A 25,456-nucleotide genomic window follows, 5' to 3' on the forward strand; every position below is an offset into this window, starting at 1 on the left:
AACAAGAGTGAAACTCCGTCTCAGAAAAAAAAAAAAAAAAAAATTCTATTCAATTACAGTGGATATGGTGATTGTCTTATGATCGTCTTTGCTAGAAGCTTTGCCTCCTTAAAATAAGGCTTCATGGCTTCACATACTTTTTTTTTTTTTGGACAGTATAATTTTTCAGTTTTCATTATATCATACTGGGAAACTTATGTGTCTGAAATATCAGTGTCCTCAATTTCTAGACATTATTTCTTGCATTTGTTTTTCTGCAGACGTTTTTTTCCTAATTAGAATACATAGCATCTTCTGAGTTGTATTTGAAGCATGGCTTCACATTAGAATCACCAGGGGAGCTTTTAATAAATCCCGATGCCCTCTCTTTATCCCTAGAGAATCTGATTTAGTTGGTGACATTCAGGTTTTGGTATGTTTTAAAGGCTCCTCAGGGAATTCTAATGCATAGTTAGACTTCAGAACTGTTGTGACATCGAATTCAGTTTAACCTGTAAGCTAGTTATAGAAATGAATAAAATATAACTTGGAGCAAATATGTTATCATTACAGATTCTATACAAAAACAGTTATTAGACCTTAATGTAAAAGAATCAAGTATAAGTTCTTAAAGAGTGCAGCTTTCTGAGTCTTAATGAATTTACTAGTTCTAGAGTTGAGCCTAGAAACCTGCATTTTTAATTGCCTTGAAGGTGATTGTGATGCAGATGGTTCACAATCCACTGCATCAAACCAAACTGGATTCTAATCAGAGGATATGTATTTACTAAGGAAGCTGTATCTTCTCATGTTGAGAAAACTTGACCAATGGCAAGTAAAAATTTGTATATTCTCGTGTGCTTGGGGAATACATACTCTATTTAGTATTTGGACAGGTTTTGAGTGACCTTTTGTTTTCTGTTGTACTGATGCATTAAAGCTAAAATATATATTTTTTCCTTTCCCCCTTGCTCCCAAAGTTTGTTCGTGTATTTCATTGTTAGTATCAGTCACACTTATAAAAACTCCCTGATCCTGTGCCATATATAGACCCTTCCTTTTGCCTTAGAATTCAACTGTAGTGATTTATCTCCACCCCCCACCACACACAAACACACATTCTTTGTGCTCCCGGACACTCCAAATGGTGAATAAATGTACTGAAGGGATTTAAGCTACATTATTTCAGTTAATGATATTCTGATTTTAAAAAAGTTGATCTATTCTATAGAAGGTTCCAGATATAGGGAAAATATATTCCTTGTTAAGTGATCTGCTCTGTTTGATCTAGTTTTCTAAAGTAATTTATGCAAGTGCTATGGTTTCAGAAACCTCATTTGCCTAAAATAGAATTCCTTTTCACTTTTTGTCCATGAGCTTTAGGGTAGAGAGATGTGTTTGAAAACTGTATTGCCAGGTTTTATTTTTTCATGTCAAAGTGGTTATGGATTCTTCTGCTTGAAGCCTGGCAGACTAATTATGTGGGATTGAGAACAGACATTGTGTGTGTGTGTGTGTGTGTGTGTGTGTGTGTGTGTGTGTAGTTAATGTGAATATTAATAACCTCTGTATGTTAAGTTATTTTTGTTTGTAAGTAGGAGCATGTCTCTTTCTTCTCTCTGGGAGACAATTATTTTGTGGCAGAAAAAGTGGTCTGACTTGTGAAAGCTTCAGGCAAGAAGTCTAAGTTCTTATCTTAATGCATAATATGCTAATGTTATTGAAATTATCACAAATGCAAAAAGTTTGAAAAATTATTGGAGAAATAATATTTCTGGGCCAGAAAAATAGAGATCATGACCAGCTAGTCTGAGAGATTGCGAGACGCTTGGATTTTTGCTGGTTTGGAAGTCTTTAATTCTCTACTCTTTTGTGCTGCTTATGTGAAGCATAGATTGCATGACAGATCTCAGAAGCAGCCACAACATAGATTTAAAGTTTCTTGTTTATCATTTGTGAGGATAGGAATACTAGAAAAGTTACCAAGAAGGTGTCTCAGCTTGAACTCAGTAAAAGAGAACAGAAGGAAAATACGTGCTTTGTAAATTCATAACCATTTTTATCATTGATAATTACAACTGTCTCAACATCATGGATAAAGAATGAGAAAATGATTTTGTATATATAATCCCATGTACTAGCAACTGGAATTTGTATTTATTTCCCAACAGGAAAAAAGTATGCCTTTCAAAATAAAGCTATTTCTGTTTGAAATAATGCCCCAAATGGGAGAAGAATTCTAAAAAGTCAGCGATCAGGTTCTTAAGAGCATAATCTGAGGTTGAAATCTAATTGAATGCAGCGCCTTACCCCAATATGGCCCATTGGGTGGTTGATGTAGGGTATAAAGGGCCGTCTCTCTTGCCCTTTCTCAATTCTGAAGGGCCATGCTAACTTCAATGCTCCCTGAAGGGTTGGCCATGGCTCTCTCATTGGGTCTGCGATGAAGTTCAGCTGTTCAACTTCTTCCTTTTCTCAATTTCGGTTTCTTCTCCTTACAACAGATGTTCTTCTCACCTGCACTCCCTAATAAACATTCTACTTGCCAAGTGTGTCAGAATCTAACCTGCAGTATCCACCTTGTGTTACTATGAGGTTTTACTTTTTCATTGGCTAGGATTTGTAATCCTGAATAGTTTTGTTGTTGTTGTTGTTGTTTAAATTCAGCACTAGGTGAAAGTTTCTCCAGTGTGTCAGATGCCTTCATTTGGAAAATATTTTACTCAGGCTCCTTTTCCCCATTCTGTCTTCCTTTGATATGTCTTATTCCTTCCCTTTTCTGTCTCATCTCTCCTGCCTCCTTTTATAGTTCTGACATTGCCATATATATTGATATAAATTTGTATCTGAGGAGATTAGGGAAGGGCTCTTAAAGGATATGACACTTGGGCTAATTTAGGACAAATGGGATTTTGCGTAGGGGGCTGTGTGTGTGTGTGTGTGTGTGTGTGTGTGTGTGTGTGTGTGTGTGAGATTAGTTGCAGTGGGAGATGGAGTGCATTAAAGATGTAGGGAACCATCTCTCTAAAGAACTTGAAACAGCTCGATAAAGGTGGAGAATTATAAACAGTTCCTATGACTGATTGACAGAAGAAACAATGTTAAGTATGGAAGGGCAAAGGTATGTATATCACTTGAGGAAGTTTACACTTCATTCTTAGCAGCGGGCTACTAATCCATAAATTTGTCTTATGTTCTCAGGATCAGCCTTATAATAAATAGATATTATTTAACATATTAATATAACATGAAGTGATATTTAAAAAGTTTTGAATTTGCATAAAGCTAATGACTTAAGTGTCAACAGATTTTAAAAGTAGGTATCACAGTTGGTTTTGATGTTTTACCTGAGAGTCTGCACAGTAACAAGAGCAGTTTGCTATGTAGTTGGTACTGTGTCAAGTCCATTGTGTACATTATCACACTTAATTCTCCCAGTGTCATTCTCAGTTAGTTCCTGTTAGTCCAACTTTGCAGATAAGGAAATTGAGGCCTAGGTTAAGTAGCCTGCTCAGGGTCCCACAGTAATCACCATGTCTGAGATTTGAACTCAGGTTTGAACTCACTACTAAGCTATTGCTTTTAACCACTTTGCAAAGCTGACTTCAGTGATGTGTATATGCCTGTTTCTTTGATTGGAGTATTTATTTCAAAAATCAGAATAATCCTTGAGGAGTATTTCAATACTTGTTTTCTTAGTCATTTCTTATTTAAAAATCTTTAGAAATTAGAAATGGAGAATAGATAGTGCTGAACTTTTTACTTTGAGTATATTTTTCTAGGGACGGTATAAAGACATCTCAGACAGTTATGTGAGTCATGATATATGAATTACATAGTATATGTGTACATGGTCATAAAAGTTAACTCTAGAAAATGCTTATAGAAGAGAGTTTTTTTTTTTTTTTTTTTTTGAGTTGGAGTCTCGCTCTGTTGGCCAGGATGGTCTTTATCTTCTGACCTTCTGATCCACCTGCCTCAGTCTCCCAAAGTGCTGGGATCACAGGCATGAGCTACCATGCCTGACCAAGAGAGAGTTCTTTTATACTGAACTTTTAAAAAATAAATACTGCCTGGGATTTAACATCTTCCTACCACTTAGGCAGTATTAGATTTTGGTAAGACTTACCCCTTGGCATTGCATGGCCCCAGGGTGACCTATCTTGGTACTGCTGTTGTATATCAGTTTCTTGATGAACCTTATATATGGTTTGTGTTACTCTCATGGCAGCTTTGTTTTCAGAGCATAGAAGACAAGTTTCTGGATTACTTATAACAATAGCTAACAAGAAAGGGTAAACACAGGTTTTGATATCAGACAGGGTTGAATTTAGAGCAGAAAAGATTTAAAGAGGCAAATAAGGAGATTTACACTAATAAAGAGTGTAACTGGTTATTTATGCTCCAGAGAACGTAGTATTAAAAACATAAAGTCAAAACTATAGAAAATAAGGAAAAATAAAATATTGGACAAATTAGTAGCTAAAAATTAATTAAGGATTTAGAAAAACCTGAATATGAGGTATATTTAGTTAAAATATATTTAACTTTATGCTTAAAAAAAAAACAGAGCACACCGTCTTTTCAAGCTCTCTTGGAACATTACAGATCATATATGGGCCATTAAGAAAACCTCACTAAATTTCCTAAAATAGAAATAGTTGAGGTGGAATAAAAGTAGAAATTAATAATTTTAGAAAAATGCTTATAAAACCAAATCACTATCACTGGGCAGTAAAAACTTTGTAAATAAATTTTTGAGTTAAAGAGGAAATTTAAAAATTGTAGAAAATGATAAAATGTATTAGAACCTATGGGGACTTAGCTAAAACCCTATATATAGACAGATTGCCTTTTTTTTTTTTTTAGATGGGGTCTTATTCTGTTGCCTAAGGCTACAGTGCAGTGGGTGGCATGATCTTGGCTTACTGCAGCCTCCGCCTGCTGAGTTCAAGCAGTTCTCCTGGCCCACTCCCGAGCAGCTAGGATTACAGGCGCCCACCACCATGCTGAGCTAATTTTTGTATTTTTAGTAAGGTCTGGATTTCACTAAGCTGGTCCCGAACTCCTAACCTCAAGTGATTCACCTGCCTGGGCCTCCCAAAGTGCTGGGATTACAGGAGTGAGCCACCACACTAGGCCTTAAGTATGCTTATTAATTAATAAAGTATTAGAATAAATGAATTACGCATCTAACGCAAGGAGAGAGAAAAACAATACCAAAATATATTCAAAGAGAACAGAGGAGGATTTGAATAAAGGCTGATTGGTAGGCTGATAGTGGCCTGTCAAATATGTCCATATCTGAATCCCCGGAATCTGTATGTTACTTTGCATGGTGAGTTTGCTGCTGCTGCAACAAATTAACACATACTTGGTGGCTGTAATAGAAGAAACTTATTATCTTTGTTTTGGAGATGAGAAGTTCAAAATAAGGTATGGGCAGGGTTGTCCTCTCTCCAGAGACTGCAGGTGAGATTCATTCCTTGCCTTTTCTTGCTTCTGGTAGCTGCTGATGTTCCTGTCACTCCAACTTTTGCCTCTGTTTTCACATCGCTCTTTTCTCCCCTGTGCTGACCGCCTCTGACTCTCTCTTACAAGGATTTAGAGACCACCTGCATAATCCAGGATTATCTTCTTCTCATCTCAGAATTCTTAATTTATTCAAGTCTGCAAAGACACTTTTTTCAAATTAGGCAACATTTATATCTTCTAGGGATTAGGACATGGAGGTATTTTTGGGAGCCATATCAGTTTGCCACACCTGGCAAAAGAGACTTTGCAGATGTGATTAAGCTAATGATTTTGAGATAGGGAGATTATCCTGGATTATCTGGGTGAGCCCAAAGTAATCATGGGGATTCTCAGAGAAACAGGAGAATCAGGCTGCGTAGCAGATGTAATTACAGAAGCAAGAGGTTTGAGTGATGTCAGGAGGGGGTCATGAGCCAAGGAATGTAAATGGCCTCTAGAAACTGAAAAAGGCAGGGAAACAGATTCTCCCTCTCCGGAAGGAACCAGCCCAGCTGAAGCCTTGACATTAGCCCAGTGAGATTGATTTTGGACTTCTGATCTTCATAATTGTAAGATAATACATTTCTGTTATTTTAAGCCATTGAATTTGGAGTGACTTGTTACAACAGCAATTGGAAACTAATACCATGATCAAAGCAGAAGTTAGTATGTATAGAATGCTGTGAGTGCTAGGATGTGTTCTAATTACTTTGCATATATGAACTCATTTAGTTTTCACAATTCCTTTATGAGGAAAGGAACTGTTATTGTTAAACTGAGGCACCAAAACGCTAATCCTAACCAAATCCTAAGGAAACCTTAACCCTACGTTTAGGAAAGGGTAAAATTAAAGAGAGATGAGGGCTGGGGATTGCGGTCCCCCTGTGGTTGGAAGAATAGGAACATGTGAGTTACTGTGAAGTGGTGGAAGGAGCCTGCTCAGAAATAGGAGAGAAAGTTGTAACACCAGAGTGGAGGTTGTGGCTCATTGTCCTTTGAGGTATATGCACTTTGAGTGCTCCTAAGTGGCTGGGGTCAGCTGCATGGAGTTTTCTTCATTCACTTGGTTTGGGGATGGACAAACTGTCCTGCTTGTTTTGGTCAATAAAGTTTTATTGGAAATCAGCCACGCCCATTCATTTACTATTGCCTGTGGCTGCTCTCCTTCTACAAAGATGGAGTTGAGCAGCTGTGACAGAGACCATATATGGTCCACAAAGCTTAAACTATTTATCTGGCCCTTTACAGAAAAAAGTTTGCTGACCATACCTTGTGCTCCTGTCGGATGAAGTCATGCATAAGCAAATGCTGAATTCATGCTGTGTTCACATTGTTACCTCATTTATCAATCAATTTGAAATATAAGACTACATGAAATCTAAGACGATAGTCCAGGTCTGGAGAGCAGAGTGAAGGCAACGAAGGAGGGACACCTTCCTGAAGCCCTTTGAATCCCCCCTCAGCCTCTCTGTGCTTAAAGTGAGACCAACCCTTAGATAGTTTGAGTTATATGAGTCAATAAATTTATTTTCATTCAAGCTAGTTCTAGTTACGTTTCCTGTCACTTAAAATAGCAATTAAAAAACCTTTTTATTTTAGAATAAATTTAGATTTATGGAAAAGTTGCAGATACAGAACGGAGACTTCTCACTCATATTCGATTTCCCCCATTGTTAGTGTCTTACATTAGTGTGATATGTTCATCACACATAATGAACCAATATGGATATATTATTGTTATCTGACGTCTATTCTTCATTTGAATTTCTTTAGTTTCTTCCCACTTTTTTCTTCTCTTCCAGGATCCCATCTGAGGTGCCATCACCTTGAATCGTCATCTCCATAGGCTTCTCTTTGTTGTGACAGTTTCTCAGACTTTCCTTGGTTTTGATGAACTTTACAATTTTGACTAGTACTGGTCAGTTACTGTGTAGAATGCCCCCCAGTCTTGGTTTGTCTGATTTTTTTTCTCATGGTTAGACTGGAGTTTTGGGTTTTTGGGAGGGGTCTGCAATTCTCTTTTAAAAATTAATGCTTGAGATATAAGAAAACAAAACAAATATTCTTACCTGCAAGATTTTTAATAATTTTTATTAAAAATTACTTGAAATATCTACTTTCCCCCCACAAAACTATATATTCTCCTTCCCTGTCTCGTCCTGACCTCATTTAATACCTCAATTTATTATCCCCTTAGTTTGTTCATGTGATTTGCCATTTTGGCTGTCACAGACCACCATATGTATTTGAAGTATTTTAAAATGGCTTATGTAGCATTATAAAAATGTTGCACTATTAATAATGTTATCCAGGACAAAATTCAAGATAAGGGAAGCTGATATTTTCAGAAGCTTTGTCTGTATTACATTAAATGATACTAACATAATTTATTATCATATAATACAGCATTCATTTACTGTAATTGAGATTGACCACACTGTTTTTAACATGTCCTGCAGTACCTTATAAGAGTATTGTTATGACATCTTGGAATCATGTATCAGTGACTTTTCTCCGTTACTGTTACACACCTGCTGCCAGTTGCAGGAAATCTCATTATATTGTTACCTGCTGTCAGTTGCCTTTGGCAAGTAGTTCTGACAAATGGAAGATTAAAATGTAACTGCTGTAGGTGGTAAGCTATGTTCTTGGTGTCAGTTAAAATACCTCCTGAGTATTTTTCTGGTTTAACTCAGGAAGCAGTGCTTTTGTCCATTTTCAGTGTTCCTGGTGTTAGTTAAAATACCTCCTATTTTTCTGGTTTAACTCAAGAAGCAGTGATTTTGTCCATTTTCAGTGAAAGGTGAGTTTCATTGAACATAGCAGCCTGTTAGTGACTTAGGGACATCTCTTGATTACCCTGTATCTTAGTTTATGTCTTTTAAATTTCAGATAGCAGAACTACCAAGTGAATACAAATATATGAGGCTAGACAAATGGAAATGCATAAGTCTTATACTATATTTTATTTGAAATGTAATATTGTGAAAGATAAATCTTTGTGGTTTGGAGAATAATAAAATATATATATTCTTGGGACAACAAGGTGAAGGACAGATATACATATAATTTGAGACAGAAATTTATGTTTGGTAGCCTAAATAAGGTTTGTTTACATATATATATATTGTTTACATATACATATATATGTAAACAAACCTTATTACATATATATACACACACACACATATATTTGCACCTAAATTAAAATTTTGTTGTCTTATTGTAAGTATTCTGCATCACAAATTAAAAAAAATTATTTTGGATACATAATAGTTGTACATATTTATGGGGTACATGTGATATTTTGATACAAGCATACAGTGTTTAATGGTCAAATTGGATCACAAATATTTACACAAGTTATGCTATGAAGTTTTGCAGATCATTTTGTTTATATAGTGTAACTTGTTCTAATTGCCATCTAAAATGTTATAATTGTACTAGACTATGTACTATTGGGACAATAACATCCTACCAACTATGGGAGATTTATAGAAGTATTTAAATAGGAAATATTACTGGAAAAAACGTAAATTATGTTTAAGTAAATTAAGCAGTATAGTTAGTATAATGATATTGGTACAGCTTTAATGAGAATAATTTGCTCTGGCAGATTTAAGAATTCCAAAATAAAAAAGTCAAAAGGTGATTGTGACTTGCCACCTTTCAGATTGACAGAACTGAAATAAAACTTTCTATATGTGCATATACCACAAACACCAATATTTTTGCTTGTTTCCCACAATAAGAGCCTTATTTTCATATTGGGCAACTAGTTGGAAAATATAGCTGGTAGTTATATTTTTATTTCCACTCATTCAAGCCTCTTATTAATCATATATGGGTAATGAACAGACCTCCATATTTGAATTGATCATTCTGAGAAACATGATTAAAAATGGCTATTTATACAATTTCAGTACTCGTTTTTTCTTTTTTCATTTTTTTGAGACTGGGTCTTGCTCTGTCACCCAGGCTGGAGTGCAGTGGCATGATCATAGCTCACTGAAGCCTTGACCTTCCAGGCTCAAGCAATCCTTCTACCTCAGTCCCCCAAGTAGCTGGGACAGCAGGCATGTACCAGGTATGCCTGGTTAATTTTTATATTTTTTGTGGAGATGAGTCTCACTGTGTTGCCTAGGCTGGCTTGGAACCCCTGGACTCAAGTGATCTTCCCACCTCGGCCTCATGAAGTGCTAGGATTACAGGTGAGAGCCACCACACCTGGCCAATTTTAGTACTTTCCATTTAGGAATAGTATTTCTTTTACTTGAATTATTTGTCATTGTGGAAAGTGAAAGCATATTTTGGGGGCTTCATTTTTATGCTTTTTTTCTTATGTAAATACCTGATCATTAAATCAACTATGGAAGTTTTCAAATGCAGATTCTAGAATCAGTCTCTAGAAATCCATTAGGTCTGTGTGAGGGCGGGGGAATCTGTATTTTTTTTTTTTTTAAGTTACACAAATGGGTGTGGATGATGCTTGGTCAATTGTAGGAGCCATTCATAGCATGCTTATGCATTTCTCTTCTAACCTTCTAAGGAACTCCCGACTTTTGGCTTGTGTAGAAGGCACTGAGAAGAGTATGGAATGAATAATTGTTCTATTGTGTTAGATGCCCAGCACTTTTGATGGAAACAATGTTATTCTACAGAAAGACTTGAAAGATCTGACTGGCTATAAAGAATATATAGTAAATACTGATACTGGTTCAAAAACATTTTTGTACAATTATTTTTGCTATAATTGATATTTTGATAAATCTTATGGTTTTAAAAGTCATATACTAAAAATTAAAGGTATGGGAAAAATGGAGTTGACAAATCACTCAAAATCTATACAGATTACTAATAAAAGCAATAGCAATCTAGTAAAAAAATAGTTAAAAAGACATTAGTTAAAAAGACATGCCAGAGTCCTAATAAGTAAAGAAATATTACAGTAAATATAGGATTTTATCTTTAAAGGTGGTCGTTGCTCATGGAAAGGGATGCAATGAAGGCTTGAGGCTGACCACAGAGATTAGGGCAAAGTACACAAAAATGAGGAAGTACTATGCAGAAAGCCCTATCAAGACATAGTAAGTGACCAAACTGAAGTAGCAACAAAGTGGTGTGAATGAGCATCGTGTACAGTGCAGCAGTCCCCTGCAGTTCACTGCATTGGCTTGTGTCAGTGAACATTATGTGAAACTGGACATACATGGTCAAAAGTATGGGAAAATTAGTTATATATAATCTGAGTTATATTGACATCATTCCTCTATTTACTAAGCTCATATGAACTAATTCGCTTTATGCAAAAGAGTTATAGCAGAAAAGATATACTTGGTTAGTGATCATTTTGGGGAATAGTTTAGTGGTTAAGTGCATAAGCTCTGGGGTCAGACTCAAAGCTCTACCAGTATGTCCTTGTGCAGATCACTTAATGTCTTTTTGCCTGTTTCTCTTGTATTTTTTGAAGTATTTGAGAGTGGTATTTTTGAAAGTATTATTCGAAAGCAGAAAGGAGAATGCTTTGGGCTGTGTAATAATTTGAAAATTTCTCAGAGGAGGAAACATTTAAAATGTTTGTTCAAAGGCAAACTAAAAGGCAAAGGCAAACACCACTTGTAGATTGTGTGACTTTGGGCATGCTTCAGTTTTCTCAGATGTAATACAGGGACAGTTTTGTTTCCTTTATCACTAGGTTCTTGTGGTTATCAGAATTAAAATGAAGTACAGTATGAAAATTTGCCCTACAGTTCTAAGGTAGAAGAAAGAAATACGAATTTCTAGAGTTTAGTTTCCTAGTTTACTTACGAATAGACTATTTTCAAAGTTTCTTCTCACTTTGACAATATTCAAATGTACAAAATCCCAATAAGTGCTAATAGTTGTTTAAAGTGTTTGTCTTCTGACATGAATGCTTCTCTGGCTCCTCATTCTTTTCAGTGGTAGTAGCCATTGGCCTAGTTCTTTTTTGTCATGGACATCTGCATCAGATATTAGGCAATAATTTCAGAGATGATAGCCTAACAAAATTGTGAGTAACAGCATTAAGAATTACCTCCAAATTGATTCACAACCAGGATTCATGCAATTGAGCATTCTGTCCCCTTGGTGTTACTTCAGTAATATTTTGAAGAAGAATATTGGTATCCTTACTGATATCCCCTGACATTCTGTTTATGATTTATGTCTATTTCATCTGTGAATTTTTAGAGTTACTTAAAAAGCTTTTCAGTTTATAAGTGGTATCCTTTGTTTTCTAAGTTTACTCTATTTGATAAAATTTAAATATTCATACATTTAATTGATTTTATGATCTTCAGTTTTATGCTTTTAAAAGTTAAAGAGGAAAAATCTTTTTTACTTTTCTTTGCCATCACTTTTTATAACTTCATTTTTTTTTGTTACAAAAATTTTAAACCAGAAATAGAACCAGTGTTTCAGTTTTGAGAAAAATGATGGTTTTTCCCAGTGGGTGTTTTCTGTTTGCAGTCTTCCAAGCCATTTCTGGCATAAGAATTCAGCTCCTGTCAAGGCATGTGCAGTAAAGGTACCCTTCCAGGTGCCTAGACAAATTAGTGCTATTTGTATTTAGTGTCCTACTTCATTTTTTTCTTCCTTGTCTGTCTTCCTCTCATACTGCCCTTAGCTGACCAGAGACTCCATGCCATCCACCCCTTTCCTCTCTAGCCTCTCTTTAACTTCTTTTGTGCTGCTGATTTCAACTAAATTAAGTTCTAATTAAAATAATTTTTACCTTAAGGTTTGAATGCTCAGCCAGCTTGACACTCTCAAAGATAATTTGCTTTTAAAATTGTTTATCAAAATAAGTCTCTAAATGGGTTATGAGTCATTGGTACTAATGAGATTGTGTGTATCCTCGAACTGTTTTGGGGCAGAGAAAAAATGTCAAGAAACTCTATTCTAAAGCCATTCTTTTGAAGAAACAATCTTAGAGTTTTTTCCTTGGAAAACAATGCTGTTTAAATGACCATATTTTCTTGTGGTGTATTCGTTTCTTGGAATGTGTTACATCTATTTTTATTATTAAGCTCTTTAATGTTAGACTATATAGTTATTGAAGGATTGTAGTGAATTCAATTCTGAATGCTTTCTTGTTCTTTGGAAAATTTAGAACTCTAAAGTTTCTATTTTAGATGGAAAATTTCCACTCTTTTGTCACTTGTTATTTGCTTTGCAATATATCAGATTGCTTTGAAAATAGTAAACTGCAATACTAGTTTAAAGTGGTATTTTCATTATGCTGGTACATATTTTGTATTTCATGTTTGAAAATGACAGAATAGATGGTCATCACTGGCTGGTTGTTTGAAGGTGGCCGAACAAGCATTGCATGATGAGTTGTCTTTTCCATTTGTTTATTTAACTCCTCCTTAGCTTGTGGATATATTTGATCCTTTCAAAGTCTGTTACTTTCTTAACTGTTCTTTAATCTGAAGGTTCTGGTACACTGGCTAAGGAATGAATCAGAGTAGCAAACATACTAGGTAGAATCTTAGCAATAGTCATAGATTGTTCAGTTGTGTGGTGATAATGCCCTTCTTCTTAGTAGATTGTGTGGGAGGACATAGAAATGTCATCGATGGTGGGAGAGGACAAAAGCCCATTTTGGTTACAAGAAAAACATTAGAAACCTCTAAATGTGCCATACCTTGGATAGCTGCCCCATTTATACATGCTTAAAATGTTACAAGAACAGATTATTTCTGGCCCATTGGTTTCTTCCTTTGTATTTTCTATTATTTTACTATTTTGTTGTTCTTTTGATTAATATTTATTTTAGAAGGCTTGTAGAAATGGCAGAAGACATCAAGGTAAGCCATTCAGTAAAGCTTTTAAGAATTAGTGACTTACAGGAAATATAAGTGCTAGAAGAACCCATAGAACAACACTATTGGGATATAATCAGCAAGATAAAGATTGTCAGAGAATATATTGAACCTGGTTTCTTCAGCCATATATGATGATAAAAAAATGGAGGAAGGGGAAACTTTAAAAAGACTTATTTACCAAAATATCATATGTGGGCTTTCTGATTCAAATGAATGAGCTGTTTGAAAAAAGAAAAACAATGGCTGGGCGTGGCTGCCCTGGCCTGTAGTCCTAGCTGATTGGGAGACTCAGTCAGGAGGATTGTTTGAGACCAGGAGTTTGAGATTAGCCTGGTCAACATAGCAAGACTTATTTCATGTCTACAAACAATTAGAAAATTAGCCAGTCATGGTGGCACATGCCTATAGTCCTGGCTACTCGGTAGGCTGAGGCAAAAGGATCACTTAAGCACACAAGGCTGATGCTGCAGTGAGCTATGATCATGTCACTGCACTCCAGCCCGGGTGACAGAGTGAGACCATGTTTCAGTCAATAAATTAATTAAAACAAAGGTCAAAGGCAGTTGGAAAAGTTTACCCTGAGTGGATATTTGTGGTGATTGAGGGATTAGTGGATTCCTCAGGTAAGGTAATATTTTTATTTAAAAAATACTGTATTTTAGAGATACATGCTGAATTATTTATGGATGAAATGATATGATAGCTAGGATTTGCTTATATATAATCCAGTCAGATGGGGATGGAAAGTAGAGATGAGATTTGCCATTGTTAATTGACAAAGATGGGTAATAGATACCTGTTGGTTCATTATTCTATTATTTATACTTTTGTAGATGGTTGAAATTTTCTATAATAAAATTAAAATATTTAAATTAAGTGGTGTTTGAGGACATACTAAGTGTTTAGCAGTGCTGTCATTGCTTTGAAGGATAGCATCATAGTATCTAGCATATATCATGAAAAAGTAGTAAGTTAAATAAATGAGAATTTTATTTCTTCTTCTAAAAGAGTTAAACATTTTAGTAGATACAAACCTAGATTCACCAAGCACTTTTCTTTTATTATTATATTATATTTATACTTTGTATTTCTTGAACATCTACTGTTTACAGATACTGTGTTATATAGGACTTTATATGTTTCATCTAATTACTTCAACAATATGGTTGGGTATGATTACTCTGTTCAGAAGAGGAAATTGAACTTCAGAGATTTTCAGTAAATTGTGCAAGGTAATAAGTGGCACAGAAGGAATTTCAGTCGTCTGAGGTTCTTAAATTTAAAAAACCAACATCATTTCTAAAATGGAAACCATGGATACTCAAGGGTAATACTGTTTCCAGTTGCTGTGTATCTTGTAACTTGAATATTACCTGTAATAGTGAAACAGTAACTTAGTGAATTGCGAATCAGTAAGCAACATTAGAATACTGATGTAACTTGAAAATTCTCAGTTGACACTTAAAGACAGCTTTATTATTTTGCAAGTAATGTTTGAGACATCAGAAAATATACTTTGTATTCATTGTTCATTTTGAAAATAAAACATAAACCCACAGATGATAATATTGATGTCTGGTTCTAGCAAAATCAAAAGAAATAGGCAGATATTAAATTCCTAATTTATGCATTGTTCAAATTTAAACATAAATCTGTATATCTTTTAAAGAGCTACATACATTAAACTTCTTTTTACTTCCCTTAAGAAGGATAATGGGAAAAATGCTTCCCTGTTTCCATAAATAAATGAGCAGGCAAGAACTTAATTCTTCTTCCTAGGAAAGTAAAACTGAATAATTACTGATACCAGAATAGTGATACACTTACTTTAAATCAAAATAAGATAACCTCAAATTAATGTTTAAAAGTACAGCATTTGGCTTCTGTTATTTGAGGACAGGATGATTGTGATTTGAGAAAAATGCCTGTAATTTTAAAAGCAGTTAAATGGTCTCTAGTAATTTCAGTAACTAGCCATTGATTCCTGTTTTTACTCTTGAATCATCTCTGAGAAATAACAGAGGAGCAGGCAGAATAAGATAAGTAGCAAGTTGCTAAAATTACTTCAGTCTCAAACCAACTTCAAAGCAGAGTGAACTATCCAGGTAAGGATACCAGTAAGTAAACAGTGGATTGAAAACATTGGATTTATTTATATTTATTTAACTAGTTTCATGGGAGAAACTCTACTGAATTTATGCAACACCTTGAGCTTTCCAAGCATGAAAACTTAGTACAACCGTTTTTTGTTTCATAGTCTTACCTCTAGCGATTTCATCCTAGTCTCTCCCTGACTCCCTGACCTCTCCCTAGACTGAAACTGAGGGGGATTCTACTTAGATCATTTGCTTTCTCCCCGATTATTCATTGAATTTACATTTAGAGTTTTTATTTGCAGTATCATTAACATTAGGAGGAGGTTCGGCTACCGTGGTGATGAGGAGTATGGTTATATACAGTTTTTATATATATACAGGTTATACATATGATAAGACCATAATTTTCTAAAGTCCTAAATATATAAAAGTAATGTAGCTGATGCCTTATCTCATGGACAACAGCATATTCAATCAAAATTTTAGCTCAGGAAATATTATTTCCTTTAATTCAACATTACATATATTTTATTTTTATATATTATAATTATATTTAATTATATATTTTGTAGATCGTAAAATATGTTATACATATACATACATATATATGTAATTTTATATATGTATAAAATTATTTGTAATTGTGCAATTTTATGTGTGTGTGTGTGTGTGTGTGTGTGTGTGTTTGTGTGTAATTTCTTTTTAGATGGGGGGGTCTCACTTTCTTGACCCGGCTGGCATGTAATGGCACAATTACAGTTTACTATGGTCTAGAACTCCTTGGCTCAAGCAAGCCTCTCACCTTAGCCTCTTGAATAGCTGAGATTACAGGTGTGCACCATCATGCCGAGCTAATTTTTTTTTTTTTTTTTTTTTTTTTTTGTAGAGACAGGCCTTGGTCTTAAACTCGTGACCATAAGCGATCTTCCCACCTCAGCCTCCCAAAGTGCTGGGATCGCAGGGTGAGCCACCACAACTGGCCTAACATTATGTTTAAGAATTCTTTTTTTTTTTTTTTTTTTTCTGAGACAAAGTGTTGCTCTGTATCCCAGGCCGGAGTGCAGTGGCGCAATCTCGGCTCACTCCAGCCTCCTCCTCCCGGGTCCCATTTCAAGCAATTCTCCTGCCTCAGCCTCCCAAGTAGCTGGGATTACAAGCATGGGCCACCACACCTGGCTAATTTTTGTCTTTTTAGTAGAGACGGGGTTTCACCATGTTGGCTAGGCTGGTCTCAAACTCCTGACCTCATGATCCACCTGCCTCAGCCTCCTGAAGTGCTGGGATTACAGGCATGAGCCATTGCGCCTGGCCATGTTTAAGAATTCTGAACCTTCATTATTTTTACAAGACCTTTTATTAAATCAGTTGTGACATAATTAGTCTCTAATTTTCAACACTATACTTTTACCTTAATTAACTGTGGCCCATTTTCTTCTTTTAGTCCTATAGATTCCTTTTCAGATAGATATACTGTTTTAATATCCAATGTTCGTTGAAAAAGATGGCTGGCCAGGTACGGTGGCTCACACCTGTAATCTCAGCACTTTGGGAGGCCGAGGAGGGTGGATCACCTGAGGTCAGGAGTTTGAGACCAGCCTGACCAACATGGAGAAACCCCGTCTCTATTAAAAATACAAAAATTAGCCGGGTGTAGTAGTACATGCCCTTAATCCCAGCTACTTAGGAGGCTGAGACAGGAGAATCGCTTGAACCAGGGAGGCAAGGTTGAGGTGAGCCGAGATCATGCCATTGCACTCCAACCTAGGCAGCAAGAGCAAAACTCCATCTCACCAAAAAAAAAAAAAAAAAAAAAAAAGGTGGCTGATTCTGATAGGTTTTATTTATTTATTACTTTACTGGTGTTTTTTGTTTTGTTTTATTTAACTAGTACACGTACATGTTATATAAATTGCTAGAAAAATTATGACTTGCCCGAGATTTTATTTAATTCATGTAGTAATGTTGATTTACTCTTTAGATTGAAGGTAAAAAGGGGTAGTCACTTAGACTGATAAGATGGTTGCTTAGCCAGTGAGAGACATTTCCTGAGATCACTAGATTCAAATGTATCTGATAAAGCAAGTGTTTTTGTTATTTATTGAGTCTGCCAGTGGAATTCTGAAGTTGATGCAACTAGCTTGTTCTGTGTGCCGTAGATGTATGAGTTATTCTCTCTAGCCACTGACTCATTTCATCCTTGCGCAGGGGCCGTGCTAATCTCTTTATCATTCCAATTTTAGTATACATGCTGCTGAAGCAAGCATTACTTTGATTTCATTGAGTGGAATCTGCTAATGCTGGTAGCATGTTTTTTTATTTTTCCCCTCTTTGCACAAGTGCACTTTGAGCTCTTGAGTGTTAGAACAAAATATTTCTGAATTGGCTTTTGTGACCTTTTTGAGAAAGGAAGCATTGGAGCAAAGTGATGTGGCTTATGAATTCAACAGTAAATACTGAGTTGCAATCTTTGTACTTACGGATTTTGTGGGTATTGTATGTCTTTATTAATGTGGTTTAAATACCATTGATTTTGGTTCTTTATAGGTTAGGATGGGAAACATCTAGATGAGAAATGGACTTAATTCCTGGTATATAAATTTATTTCATGATTCTGAGATCCTGATATGAAAAGAATCTCTGTTTAAGTTTTCTTATTTAGATTACATGCATGATTTTACTTCTTATCTTTTCTTTTTCACATTCTTTCTATTTTTTATTTATCTTGGTCAGTATAAGAATATTGCCTTCTTTATGCATATTGCCATCATTTATTTTTGAGCTTGTATTTCCTATTCCTGGGACCTAGATTTTTCAGTTGTTCAATTCTATGTATTTATTCCATAAACATTTTCATTGACTTCTGTGATATATAGGATAGAAAAACAGCATCCATCTATTTAAGAAAAGAAACTGTGGAGTGGATCTTTTAACTCATGCTGTTAACGTCTTTAAAACTAAAAAGTTAAACAGCGAATACATTTTTATGTTAGAAAGTTAAAAATATGTAAATAAGTTTAAAGAAAGAAGTAAAAATCATCTGTATTATCTTTATTATTTAGTTTTCCAAACTTTCTTTTATGCATGTGTGTATTAAAAATATGATTTTTCTTGTCAGCATATGTATATATATAAAATCTGTATATATATACAGGTATATATATCTGTATATGTATGTGTGTATATACAAAAATATATATACATATATATACACAGATATATATACACACATAACATACACATACACAGATACATATATATGTATACAGATATATATATCTATATATGTATAGATATATAGATAGAGAGCGAGCGAGAGTATGCAAGAAAGAGACAGGCTCTTGTTCTGTTCCCCAGGCTGGAGTGCAGTGGCGTGATCGTAGCTCACTGCAGCCTTGAACTCCTGTGCTCAAGCTATCCTCCCACTTCAGCTTCCTCAGTAGCTGGGTCTATAGGTATGCACCATAATGCTTGGCTAATTTTTAAATTTTTTGTAGAGATGGAGTCTCACTCTTTTGCCCTGGTTGGTCTTGAACTTCTGGCCTCAAGGGATCTTCCTGCCTCGGCCTCCCAAAGTGCTGGAATTGCAGGTGTGAGTCACTGCACCTGGCTGTGTTTTTGTTTTTTTCTTTTCATTTAACCACTACATGTAAATGTTGTATTTTAGTGGCTGTTTACTGTTGTTAGAAAAATCACCACTGGCTTCAGATTTTATTTAACAATTATATACAGTAATTTTGATTTATCTGTAGATATAGATAAATCATAGAATCAAACTCTGTAGGGTTTTCTAATTATTTTTTTGGTTACTGATATCAGACTATAAAGCAGTGGTTAAAAATGGTCTGGAGAAGGTCTAGTTAGGTATACTGTTGTAGTATTTTTCTACGATATTTACATGAGATGATGATTATAGAATGTATAATAATGAAAGGCACTTGGTCAGTGATCCAATGAAAGCATAGCCTGAGATTATATGTTTGTTGAAAGCAGTTTTCTGCATTAGTAATAAACATTATGTACTTTTCAGATTTGAATACCAGAAAGTATATTTTTAATATTTGCTTATTACAGTGAAAGATACAGGACTTAACAACAGAAGACTATGTCAGTTGAATTTTGAGAGTGCTTATTCATACACTTGTGAAATTTCCACTTAATATCACTTATTAAGAACACTGGAACTGACATGTTGAATTGTCTTATGATCTGATTTTATAAGTACTTGCTTTGTAATCCTTGTATTAATGTGATGAAGGAAGAATATGAGGTTCTGTTGTAATTGTTAATTTGCTATACTTCACATTCATGGAAGGAATTCAGATAATTAGAAAATAACTTATTGGCTTAACAGGGACTTGTTTCTTGTTTTTTAGATTAGTACTCTCTTTTAAATAACAATAAAACCTACAGAGTGATAATACTTTTTAAAAGCCAGAGATTTACAGATATTTCTCAATTTTTATATAATCACAGTAATGAAAACATTTTATGGTTTCGGTGACAATAATGATGACAATGGCTATAATTTATTCAGGACTTCATACTGTGAACTACTATGGTTTTATTATATGCATTGTTTCTATTTTATATGTTAACCTCATAAAGGTATCATTTTTTCAGTTTTAGAAATTAGCAAACTGAGACTCAATTTAAGTTGCTTGTTGTATTAGTCAATTTTCTTGCTGCTGATAAAGACATATTCAAGACTGGGTAATTTATAAAGAAAAAGACGCTGAATAGACTCACAGATCCATGTAGCTGGGGAGGCCTCACAATTTTGGTGGAAGGTGAAAGGCACATCTTATGTGGCAGCAGATAAGAGAAAGAATGAGAACCAAGCGAAAGTGGTTTCCCCTTGTAAAACCATCATATATTGTGAGACTTATTTACTACCACGAGAAAAATATGGGGGAACCACCTCCATGATTCAGCCATTGCCCACTGGGTCCCTCCCACGACACGTGGGAATTATGGGAGTTACATTACAAGATGAGATTTGGGTGGGGACACGGCCAAACCATATCATTCTGCCCCTGGCCCCTCCCATATCTCATGTTCTTGCATTTCAAACCATTCATGCCTTCTCAACGGTCCCCCAAAGTCTTAACTAATTTCAGTGTTAACTCAGAAGTCCAAAGTCTCATTTGAGATGAGGCAAGTCCCTTCTGCCTATGCCTGTAAAATAAAAAGAAAGTTACCTCCTAGTTGCAATGGGGATACAGGCATTGGGTAAATACAGCTGTTCCAAATGGGAGAAATTGGCCAAAACAAAGGGGCTACTGGCCCCATGTAAGTCTGAAATCCAGAGGGCCAGTCAAATCTTAAAGTTCCAAAATGATCTCCTTTGACACTGTGTCTCACACCCAGGTTGCACTGCAGGAGGTGGGTTCCCAAAGCTACAGCTCTGCCCCTATAGCTTTGCAGGGTATACTCTCCCTCTTGACTGCTTTCCTGGGCTGGCGTTGAGTTATATGCAGCTTTTCCAGGCTCACAGTGCAAGCAGTTGGTAGATCTACCATTCTGGGGTCTGGAGGACAGTGGCCTTCTCAAAGCCCCACTAGAGCTCTGTGTGGGGGCTTCAACCCCACATTTCCCTTCTGCTCTGCCCTAGCAGAGGTTCTTCAGGAGGGCCCTGCCCCTGCAGCAAATTTCTGCCTGGATATCCAGGTGTTTCCATACATTCTCTGAAATCTAGGTAGAGGTTACTAAACCTCACTTTTTAACTTTTGTGTACTTGCGGGCTCAACACCATGTGGAAGCTGGGAAGGCTTGGGGGCCTGCACCCTCTGAAGCCATGGCCCAAGCTGTATCTTGGCCCCTTTTAGCCATGGCTGGAGCAGCTGGGACATAGGTCACCAAGTCCCTAGGCTACACAGCAGGAGGGCCCTGGCCTTGGCCCACAAAACCATTTTTCCTCTAGCCCTCCGGGCCTGTGATGGAAAGGACTGCCACAAAGATCTCTGACATGTCCTGGAGACATTTTCCCCATTGTCTTGATGATTAACATTAGACCTTTGTTATGCAAATTTCTGAGACTGGCTTGACTTTCTCCTCAGAAAATGGGTTTTTCTTTTCTGTTGCATGGTCAGGCTGTGCATTTAGTCTCTGTTTCCTTTATAAAACGGAATGCTTTTATCAGCACCCCAGTCGCCTTTTGAATGCTTTGCTGCTTAGAAATTTGTTCTGCCAGATACCCTAAATCATCTCCCTCAAGTTCAGAGTTCCGCAGGGGAGGCATATGGATAGGATATCACACAGCAAAACAGTTGTGAATTAAAGCAGATGTCAATGTATAATGATTCTGAATACATCAGCATTCCGTAATAAAGAAGGAAATAGTTGTTTCTTCAAAGTTAATTATTTCAGTGGAGGAAACACCTATAAAAATGATTGTTATAAAAACAAAGATATAAATCTAAATTATGAATGAATGCATAGATAGTATAAAAATGAATAATGATGAATGACATTTTTACATTTTGTGCTTTGTACATTTGGAGGAGAATCTTCAGTCATTGGAAATATTTTAGAAGGATTCTTGCTTAAATTTTCCTTCTGATACAGTTATATGATATATACGTATATATTACAGAGAGCACATATTATTCACATTTAGAATACATTTTCTGAGGAATTTTATGTTTATATTCATATTCATGAAGCAGTCTGTGGACAAAGCTTGGTGCCCAATTAAGGAGACATTATTGACCCCTTGACTATGTGCCATGCACTGTATTGAACAGTTTTCATAAAAACAGTTATAATATTATGATGGGAGAACAGGAACAATGAAATGAGAGGATCAAGACCTTGGTTCTACTGCTTTGCTGTTGTTTTGCTGTGTGATATCCTGTCCATATCCCTTCCCTGATAGTGAACCCAAATGTATATTCAGCTGTGTGGATATGGGTATTGGATATAGAATTAGATGTAGGTCAGCATTTCAGCAGTATCATGGCCCATCCCCCAAGGAAGAGAAAATAATAAAACTATGAGATCAGGGACCTCTAGGCTTATGAGTGGAATGTGGACCAACATGCAGACCATATAATCTTCCCACAGAAGTAACATTTCATATGGTGTGGTTAGATTTGGATTTTTGAAAAGCATTTTTATTTTTATTTATTTATTTTGAGATGGAGTCTCGCTCTGTCAACCAGGCTGAAGTGCAGTGGCATGATCTTGGCTCATTGCAACCTCTGCCTCCTGGGTTGAAGCAATTCTCCTGCCTCAGCCTCTCGAGTAGCTGGGATTACAGGTGCTGCCACCACACCCAGCTAATTTTTGTATTTTTAGTACGGACAGCGTTTTGGCATGTTGGTCAGGCCGGTCTTGAACTCCTGACCTCAGGTGATCTGCCCGCCTTGGCCTTCCATGTGTTAGTATTACAGGTATGAGCCACTGCTCCTGGCCTGAAAAGTATTTTTAATGCAAACTTACGAACTGGATAATCCTGGAGAAATTATTATGCTACGTCTTAGGTTCTTCATCTCAGCCATATGATGGCTCCTGCCTCATAAGGTGGTTGTGAGAATTATATAATTTATGTTTAGGCCTTAATCCAATGCTTGGGACATAGAATCAATGTTCAGTGTATGTAGTCATCACTTGGTATCCATGGGGAAATTTTGTCCAGGACACTCTGTGGATACCAACATCTGTAGATACCCAAATCCCTTATATAAAATGTGGTAGTATTTACATATTACCTACGCACATCCTCCCATATACTTTAAATCACCTCAAGATCACTTAGAATAACTAATACAATGTAAATGTTATGTAAATAGTTGCCATACAGTATTGTTTAGGGAATAATGACAAGAAAAAGCCTGTACATGTTCAATACAGATATAACCATCTCTCCTTTTTCTCTGAATATTTTTGATTCAACCAAGAGATTGAATCCATGGATGTGGAACCCATGCATACAGAAGCTGTGGGCCAACTCTGTATGCTGTGATTATTACTACTTACCACTGCTACTGGGAAAGCAAGCCACTTTTAACAATGTTTCTTTTGGAAACCATTCTGACTTGTGATGTTTAAATTGTTGCTGTGAGAATGCTGCTATCTTTGCTGCTGTGGGATTAGGTGTTTCCCCTCCTATCAGGTTCCCTACCTCTTGGAGGTAGAAGATGAGAACCAGCTAGTTTGAAACTGCTGCTGGTAACTCCTGTGGTTTGGTCAAAGACTCCAGCACTATAAAAGCTTGTTGGGAAAGTGAAGGCTGATCAGGATTTAAACAAATCAGGAAGAAAAGGAGTTAAAAATACCTTGTGGCTTTCAGCAGTTTCTAGTCCCTCTCTCACATGCCAGTAGCCAGAGTGATGGACACTGTTCCATCCTTGCCCCTGCTGCTAACCATCACCTGTTGATTCCGCTTGATTTTCATTAACTACTGGAGAAGGGAACAGAAAACAGAAACACGTGTTGATTTTGGATTTAAAAACAGTTTTGAGATAGAGTTTTGCTCGTTATCCAGGCTGGAGTACAATGGCGCGATTTGGGTTCACGGCAACCTCCAGCCGAGGTGGGTGAATCACATGAGGTCAGGAGTTCGTGACCAGCCTGGCCAACATGGTGAAACCTTGTCTCTACTAAAAATAAAAAATTAGGCGGGTGTGGTGGTGGGTGCCTGTAATTTCAGCTACTTGGGAGGCTGAGGCAGGAAAAACATTTTTGAAAAACTTCTGACGACAGAATCAAAACTGAGAACAAGTCTTAGAAGATGTGCATATCAAACTGTCCATCAGTGTTCTGTGTATAAATACTCACAGCTCACTTTTTCACTTTTGAAAGGCTTGAAGTGAGGGAAATCAACCATGATAAAGAACAAAAGAATGATTACAAAGAAAGGTGAATAGATTCATGAAAACACTTTGAGGCCAGGCATGGTAGTTTATACCTGTAATCCCAGCACTTTGGGAGGGGGAGGCAGGCGGATCACTTGACGTCAGGAGTTTGAGACCAGCCTGGCCAATACGGTGGGGAAACCCGTCTCTACTAAAAATACAACAACAGCAACAAAATTAGCAAGTGTGGTGGCATACGCTTATAATCCCAGCTACTTGGGAGGCTGAGGTAGGAGGATTGCTTGAACCTGGGAGGTGGAGGTTGCAGTGAGCCTAGATCATGCCTTTGCACTCCAGCCTGGTGACAGAGAGATACTCCATTTAAAAAAAAAAAAAAAAGAAAAAAGTCACTTTACTCCAGCCTGGGCGACAGAGGCCCTGTTTCAGCAAACAAAACAAAACAAAATAACCCCCATCCCCCGCAAAAAAAAAACAAAAAAACTAAAAAAAACCACTTTGAAGGAGTTAGAATTGTTTAGGACAAAAAGAACTAGATTCTTAATGAAATAATATTCTAAAATCCAGTTATTTACTGAAGGTCATGAAAGGTTCTATTTAAAATAAGTAAAAATTTTGGTAAGGATTATATGTGTAGGACGTGGTAAAAAAACTATCTTTCTTTCTTTTTGAGATGGAGTTTCACTCTTGTTGCCCAGGCTGGAGTGCAATGGCGTGATCTCAGCTCACTGCAACAACCTCCATCTCCTGGGTTTAAACATGTCTTTCTTTTCTTCTTCTTCTCCAGCTGTCTATTTCCTCCTTGGATACAGTGACTGGTACTGGTCCCCTGCTTCCATAGATAGTCTGCATTTGTAGTCATGAATGTTTCTCCTAACTCCTCATTGAAAACACAGACGGCAGCATTGCATACTGCACATACTATCCTATACTTTTACCCCTGTCTTCTTTGCCCTAATAGTATGCCTTAGGCTTTGTTCCATTCGATGACCGGTAGCGCTGCCTTATTTTCTCATGTACTCACTGTGTAACATTCCATTCTAAGGGTGTTCTGTAGTTTGCCTAGTTTTCTGTTCCTCAGGAAGTTAGGTTGTTTTTACTATTCTGTTTTGCTACTATAACATCTACCAGAATGAATGTTCCTGTTTGCCCCTTACTTCTACTTGTAAAAGTAAGATGATTTCCTAAAAGAGAAGTTGCTGGA

The 25,456-nt window shown here is 36.3% G+C and overlaps 1 protein-coding gene and 1 non-coding gene across 4 annotated transcripts in view; one reads left to right on the forward strand and one right to left on the reverse strand.

The window, feature by feature from the left end:
• Nucleotides 1–25,456, forward strand: part of ARHGAP32 (Rho GTPase activating protein 32) — a 312,493-nt gene that overhangs the window by 59,894 nt on the left and 227,143 nt on the right. The gene's annotated exons all lie outside the window — the stretch shown is intronic.
• Nucleotides 17,599–17,703, reverse strand: LOC116556507. Its single transcript, XR_004271049.1, has one exon. It is a non-coding gene; the product is annotated as a U6 spliceosomal RNA (small nuclear RNA).

This window comes from Sapajus apella, unplaced genomic scaffold, assembly GCF_009761245.1.
Source record: "Sapajus apella isolate SASKATOON/1434 unplaced genomic scaffold, GSC_monkey_1.0 scaffold16, whole genome shotgun sequence".
NCBI classification, from domain to species: domain Eukaryota; kingdom Metazoa; phylum Chordata; class Mammalia; order Primates; family Cebidae; genus Sapajus; species Sapajus apella.